Raw genomic sequence first — 6155 nt, forward strand, 5'->3', positions numbered from 1 at the left:
ACAGACCAGAATCCCCAGGAAAAACCAGACTGATCCATGAGATAGTCATCAATTAAATTATATTAATGACGTCATCCTTTTTTTCCACAGACCTCCAACAGCCAAGTGTCTCCAATGAGGAGGAAGATTTTGCCATCCAACAAGTCTGGAGCCTGGCAAGTAGGTCCAATCAGGACCAGAAAGAAGCAGAACATCAGTGGACTGAAGAGGAACAGATGGAACCAGGAACAAAATGGATTAAAAAAGAAGAGGAGGAACCAGAACCTACACTGTTTAAACATGAGGAAATAGAATATCCACTAACATATGTAAGAAAAGAGGAGCTAGATTCTTCAGTGCTTCAACATGAACAGCAGCCACCAGAACATTTACCAACTGGACAGGACCAGAAGGACCTCTGCAGCAGTCAGGAGGGAGAGCAGCTTGTCCAGAAGCAGTTTGTTGCTTTGATTGAGACTTCTACTCTTCAGGGAGATGATATGAGTGAAGAAGAGACAAGAACAGAGCAGCTTTCCCTTCATATCTCTCCAGTGGTTGAGAGCAAAGATCAGGAAGGAAGCAGCTGCTCTGTGTCAGAGAGTCAGTCTGATACTGGCACAAAGAAAAGACCTTTCAAATGTGACATTTGTGGGAGATGTTATACACATCAGTGTAACTTGAAAATCCATCACAGAACTCACACTGGTGAGAAACCTTATTCATGTGAAACATGCGGAAAAAGTTTCTCTCTAAGTTATGTTTTAAATCGTCACAAGAGAATTCATACAGGTGAGAGGCCTTTTTCATGCCAGATATGTGGAAAGAGTTTCTCTGGAATTGGTAATTTAAATCGTCACAAGAGAATTCATACAGGAGAGAAACCTTTTTCATGCCAGATATGTGGAAAGAGATTTTCTCGAATTGGTCATTTAAAGGACCACAAGAGAATTCATACAGGTGAGAGACCTTTTTCATGCCTGTCATGCGGAAAAAGTTTCTCACGAATTAGTAATTTAAATCGTCACAAGAGAATTCATACAGGTGAGAAACTTTTTTCTTGCTAGTCTTGTGAAAAAAGCTTCTATCAAAAGGATAATTTGATAATTCACATGAAAACCCATATAGGTCAGGGGCCACTTTAAAGCCAAACCTGTGAAAAAATGTTCCTTAATATTGGTCACTTAATTATTCTCATTAGAACCCACATTCAGGAGCCTGGTTTTTCACATGAGATATGGAGAAAAAAGTGGTTTTTTTATGCTGGTAAACTGAATTTCCACATGAAACAAATATACAAAAGTGAGAATTTGTCATTAGTCAGTCAGATTTACTATAAGAAATATTAAACCCTTTCTTGTATTGTTTTCACTTTGCAAAATACATTAGACCCTCAACTATTTTTGGTTGCCCATTTATGGATTTTTTTTTTATTGTGCAAATCCATGAAGTTTGTTGAGGTACATTTAGAATTATTCAAAACCACTTCAACTGTTTTGGAAGTAGGTATATTAAAGCACCATGTTACTTGACATGCCACTGACTGACTTTTGCAAAGTAACCAATCAGGACGATTTCAGAATCTTCAGTTTTCCACAATGAACATCTGCAAGTCAAATGTTTATGAGTAACACACCAACTTTTCATGCTTTACTGAAGAATTTCATGTTTAAATTTGTGTGCCACTTGGTTGAATCAAATATATATATATATATATATATATATATATATATATATATATATATATATATAAAACTCCGACAACTACAACATGTAGCGATATTAGATATACCTCTAGATTTTTTAACAATTAGAATAATTGTTTATCTGCTTTGTGATGTCAATTTTTACTTGAAATCTGTATTTTATTTTTTCTAAATGGTATGGACTATCTTTTGTTTTGAAATAAAAACTTGTGAATTATTTTTTTATTAGTATACAAGAATAACAATGACAAAACTCACAACACGTCAAAAGCAAACAAATACCAAAAATCACAACTCCTATTGTTTCCAATTCACATTGATTCCAAAGGCTCAAGAAAAGATTAAAAATTATTGAAAATAACTAAATTAACAGAAATAATGAAAGAGAAAAGTAATTAAATGATGAAATAAGAGATTAAAAAATAAGAGACATGTTGGGGTGCTACAAACTAAAAATCTTCCATTAACTCCTACAATTTTACGGCGTGTAAATTCTGCATCTTCTTTAGACAACTTTAAAAAAAAAGTTCATTTTTGAGAGCATTGATTGAGAGGGAGCATTTTGCATATCGCCATTTATGGATATAATATTTTGTTACCATAATCAGGACATTGACTAAAAATTCCAGATTTTTTTCTTTAATGGATAAGCCGAATTGAAACAATATCCAAATTTATTGTTTTAGAAGACAGAAATTTACGAAGTTGATCCCTTAAGTTTGATACTTCTTTACATTCATAAAACAAATGTTTAGTTGTTTCCAGTTGAGTTGTACAAAAAGCACAATTCTCTACATTAAAATTAAATCTCTCAAGAATTGATTTGAAGGATATATGTAATTTATAATTTTTAAATGTAGTTCTTTATGTTTGGGAGGAATTGGAAATTTCAAATAATTTGTCCTTATTTTGACTCTCATAGATTTGTTAAAATTTTGTAAGAGAGCTGTGCTTTTTGTTCTTCCTGGGTACATGTTATTTATTGAATACTGGTTCAAAAACCTGTTGTTGCATTTATTATCTCTAATAACCACATACTCAATTTGAATCTTATGGAGTCTTGGAATAGAGAAATTAGATAAATTGTTTTTAACTGACAAAAAAAAGGACATCAGGGATACTACTTAATACTTTCTTATAATTTGTTAGTGAACAAACATTTCCATACTGTTAAATTCCTCCAAACTTGAGAATTTCACCATTTCCATTCAGTAAATGAGTAATTGACCAGATTTGTTTATTCCACCAATTTTTCATGAATATAGATTTTCTACCACATAGAATGGCTCTGTTGTTCCACAGTGAGACATTATGGGGGTTGAAGTTGTGTTTAAACATTAACTTCCACTGTAACAAAACCTGTTGATGGAAAGCAGAGAGTTTTAGGGGGAGTTTAGATCATTCAAAATCACATTTCAATAACAACGCAACACCTCCAACTTTCTGAAATATGAATGATGGTACAACAAACCAAATAAGATCACCGTTTTTTAAAAGGGACTGAAGCCATCAAATTTTTTAAAGTGCCGTTCATAATTTCAAAATCGATTGTCTTAATACCACCTTCCTCATAATTTTTTAGCAAATCTCTTTTTCTGATGTAATGGTGTTTGTTTTTCCAAATAAAGTTAAAATGTATTCTGTTAATCTGTTTTTATGAGATTTGAAGGGACAGCTAATGAATATGCAGGATACGTCAGCCTGGATAAGGATTCATTTTTGCTAATAATGTTCTACCAAACAACGTGAAGTCTCTCTGAAGCCAATTATTTAAGGTTTTGCCACATTTATCAATGTTGTCTTGTAAATTCTTTCTTACGCTAGTAGCTTGACATTTAGTAATCCACATTCCTAAATACTTAATTTCATTTTTAACTGGAATATTGGAAATTGAAGAATCAGAACAGTTATGGAAACTCATAACTTCACATTTATTTATATTTAGCTGCAGCCCTGAGGCTTGAGAGAACAACTCTATTTCCCTTAGAGCTAGAGGAATTTGTTCTTTATTTTTTTAGGAAGAGGGTTGTATCATCTGCAAATTGGCTAATGATTATTTTCTGGTTATTTATTTCCAAACCTTCTATATTAGAGTTTTTAATTGTTAATGTTAGTAATTCTGTGACTATAACAAATAATAGAGGCGAAATACTGCAACCTTGTCTGATTCCTCTTTCTACTTTGAATCTGGGGCATGTGCACTGAGGCAGAGACACACAGCTGTTAATGTTGGTGTTTTAACATGTTGAACATACTAAGAAAACTATTTCCAAATCCAAAATGTCTCAACGTGTTAACAATAAATTGATGTTCCACAGAATCAAATGCTTTGTGGAAATCTAAAAACAACATAAAACCATCATCTTTTACGGTTTTCCCCTGTTTATCGCCTGTCTACACTCCAGTCCAGTAGGGGGCGGTATTCCAGTATTTTCCTTCTTAGCCAACCGCCAAAAAACATTAAAGAAGAGGAAGCCTGCATATGCTAAGCTAGATAGCTGCTGCATTGTCCCATCTGAGCTAATATTTCAGCAACCATGTCTTCAGTTCAGCATCTCAGAGAGTTTATCAGAGAGCGGCTAACTGCTGCTGCTCAAGAAATCTTCACAGAGGTTGAAAAAACCATCATTTGCTACGAGGAAGGTCTCGATGCTCAGCGCAGAATGATGGGGATCGACTGGAAACCAGAAATAATCGGTTCGGAGCTGCAGAGACAAAGTTCTGGTAGGTCTGGATAAAGGTGCTGATGATTTCACAGCAGACAGAGATCCGTCAGCGGCGATAGTTGCTGCAGCTCCAGCTGCTGCTGAACAGGAACTGATTTAGTTGCTAGCCCGGATGTTACAGAGGCTAGCACAACCGTGTTTATGAATCATTCGTAAATGTCTCCAGTTATTAGTGCTGGAAATTTGGAATACAACCTGTAAATTCTCATACGTGACTTTGTAAATGAGAGCATGATAGTATTATGAAGGAGACGCAGGATGAGCTGTTTTTTGTTTTCATAAAGGCACAAAAGGCCTGTCACGATAACAAATTTAGCTGAGCGATTAGTTGTCTCAAAAGTTATTGCAATAAACGATAATATTGTTTGAAGACCTTTTTACTCTGATTTAATGGAAATTACATAATAATGCAAGCGATATCCTGCCAAAAATAGATACACATTATTTTCAAAATAACATTCAACACTGGAACTGGTAAACAAAACAACCAAAGGCAAAAATAAAATTAACTCTCAGTCTACGTTCACAAAAAACGTACTTGAATAAAATATAACATATAACCAAATTGGAAATAACTACATTAAACCAAAAGAGTAGAGATTATGAAGTCTGTATACTATATTGGCCTTCAATAATCACTTGGTTTAGATGGAGAACATGGGCATATCGACCACCTGATGTAATAGTTCACTCCTTCCTTAAGCCCAGTTCACGACACATTTTTTTTTTTTTGCCTCGATTTTCCCTTTACCACAATCTTAGGATGTTAAACGTTCTAACGTTGTCGCTTGCGATTTTGTAGCCGATCATCCTGTAGCGTGTCGTATTAGAATGATCGGGTCCAGTCAGAACCTCGTGGCCACTCAGATCTAAATCAGGGGGTTTCCCTGCCAGGGAGGAAGAACGCAGAAGTGACGGATACCCAATCAGAAAGCGCGGATTCCTCTCCGTGCTTTCTGAGGGGAAAAATAGCCGACGGCGCAACCCAGAGTGTAGTGAACATCGGAGATGATATGTGGAAACAACATTAATGTTTATTCAACATTTTGTGCAAAGAAATTCCACAGAAATGACCAGGAGAGGAGTTGTAGCGAATTTACTACCGCAGTTGATAAACTCGCTAACCTTTCATTTGTTTTTTTCAGTCTGATCAACTTTAAAATGTGAGGTCACAAGTGAGATTAAAAACAAAACGTATTGTCTTAATGTAGGTTGAGTTCTTCCAGTGTATGAATACATTATAAATAAAAAATTGTATGAATCTGTACTTCCGGATTAAAATCTTTTGACCAATTTTGCCACAGCTCCACATTGGTGTGGAGGACACATTACCTGCTTTTCAGTTCAACTCTCCAAACTAATTTTAGAAGAACCTCATGATGCCTACAGACCATAATCTCCATGGAAAACTAGACTGATCCATGAGATCGTCATCAATTAAATTATATTAATCATGTTATCCCTTGTTCCCATAGACCTCCAACAGCCAAGTGTCTCCAATGAGGAGGAAGCTCCTGCCATCCTGCCATCCATCCTTGCAAGTAAGTCCAGTCAGGACCAGAAAGAAGCAGAACATCAGTGGACTGAAGAGGAACAGATGGAACCAGAACAAATTAAAAAAGAAGAGGAGGAACCAGAACCTACACTGCTCAAACATGAGGAAATAGAATATCCACTAACATATGTAAGAAAAGAGGAGCTAGATTCTTCAGTGCTTCAACATGAACAGCAGCCACCAGAACATTTA

The 6155-nt window shown here is 35.4% G+C and overlaps 1 pseudogene; it reads left to right on the top strand.

Moving 5' to 3' along the window:
* Positions 1 to 65: 65 nt before the first annotated feature.
* Positions 66 to 1392, top strand: LOC106943271 (zinc finger protein 184-like; annotated as a pseudogene).
* The last annotated feature ends 4763 nt before the right edge of the window (positions 1393 to 6155 follow it).

This window comes from Poecilia latipinna, unplaced genomic scaffold (genome assembly GCF_001443285.1).
Source record: "Poecilia latipinna isolate Pla-1442-1.1 unplaced genomic scaffold, P_latipinna-1.0 Scaffold5072, whole genome shotgun sequence".
Classification (NCBI taxonomy): domain Eukaryota; kingdom Metazoa; phylum Chordata; class Actinopteri; order Cyprinodontiformes; family Poeciliidae; genus Poecilia; species Poecilia latipinna.